This window comes from Stylophora pistillata, chromosome 11, assembly GCF_964205215.1.
Source record: "Stylophora pistillata chromosome 11, jaStyPist1.2, whole genome shotgun sequence".
Lineage (NCBI taxonomy): Eukaryota > Metazoa > Cnidaria > Anthozoa > Scleractinia > Pocilloporidae > Stylophora > Stylophora pistillata.
This window is the reverse complement of record NC_142529.1, coordinates 27,866,595-27,868,384: the sequence shown is the minus strand read 5'-3', so window position 1 is coordinate 27,868,384 and position 1,790 is coordinate 27,866,595.

Below are 1,790 nucleotides of genomic sequence, written 5' to 3'. Positions count from 1 at the left end.
ATGATCCTAAACAACAGCCGAGCAGACCAAATGCACTGAACATGGCACGATACAAAAAGGCAGTGAACAGTGCACTATGGGTGCAGTTGGCATTAGTATTTTGCTATGTACCATTAAGTATAGTGTTACTAGTAATATCTCATAGCAAAACATATCCACCGCATTTGATTGTTACTAGAGAAATAGCAATTACTCTTGCTTCTTTTAATTCCACCTTGAACCCGTTTCTTTATTGTTGGAAGATCGATGAGGTTAGACGAGCTGTGAAGCAGACAATCAGACAAATGCTGTGTTGTCCATGGATTTAGATTCTCCTCGAGCTATTTAACAATTATTCCACGAGCGCGCGTTGGATATGAGATGGTAATGAGGCGCGTAGCGCCGAGTTGGCTATAATCATCTCATATCCAACAAACGCGAGTGGAATAATTGTTTTATTAAAAACGCTACATTAAATTATTAAATTTTATTAAATTTTTAGCTCCCTTTCAATTTTAAGCCTTTGCGTACGCTTGCCATATCTTTTATTTATTTAACTTCGCCGACAGGCAGGGACACCGCGACAGCTTGCGCCAATTACCGAGGGCCCAGTAAACCCAGGGGAGGACATCCACCACACAGTAATCTCGTGCGTGGGAAATTAACGTCTCATACCCCTAACCCTGCAGGAGACGGGACCTCCATTTATTCGTCCCTATCCGAGAAGACTAGAATACCTAACCATTTCTTTGATGTTAGAGAAAGGTAGCATATTCTTCTCAATTGTTTTAAGACCTTGAGTATTGGTCCGGCCGGGGCTTGAACCCTCGACTTCCCGCACAACAGTCCAGCGCCCTATCCATTGAGCTAACCGGGAGGCCGATTTATGGTATACTGGCTCATATACTTTAATGGCTAAGTCAATGAAAAGTCTTGAATTGCATTATCCAATGATCCAGTTTTTAATAAAATCGTATATTTTATTCCAAAAACAAACTCAAGCTTTGGAGTTACGCCTGCTCCAAGTAAAAGTCGCTTGTCGGCTACGTCCCTGGATAGTAATAAATATAAAGCTTGATAGCATCATCGCTTGAGCGTTTTTTGGTATTTGTTATTCTACGTGAACAACTAAAGAATAAGGAAACCGCGAGGCATTAACGATACTTTAATCACACTATATATTTTTCTATTTCATGCGACGGCATTTACTATGTACCAAGAATAAACCAATTCATAACGGAACATTGGTCTCATTTTACTTCGTTCACCCTTCCTGAAAAATGCAAGAAGGGACAAAAATTTCAAAAGGGCAGTGAAGGAGAGTTGCTAATTTAAAAATTAATTATATCTCTGATAAATGTCCTCAAAGCTTATGAATGTACGAAGATGTTTTTTATACATGTCAATGAATTTTATGAAAGGGAATAGAATATCATTGATATGTACAGGCTATTCAAGGAGAAAAGTACTTTTAATATTGATCATTTTTCTGAAATTAAATGTTAGACTTAATAATTCACTTTTAGCTGTCACTGACTTTTTTTTTCTGCCCAAAAAAATGGACTCTCATCTTATATTTTAAAAAAGTAATTATATCTCAAGTGTCCTTTTGCTTTACTCTTAATGTCAATTCATGTCTGATTGAATTTTACTGATTAGGCAAACTTGAAGTTGTGTCGCACACGGTTTAGTAATAGACTTCAGCCTTCATTCTAAGACATTCAAGGACATACAGCATAAATAGAATATCACAGAATTGCTCGTTACCAAAGAATTGTTTCCGTTTGTGTAACATAAGAGGACAAAATTTG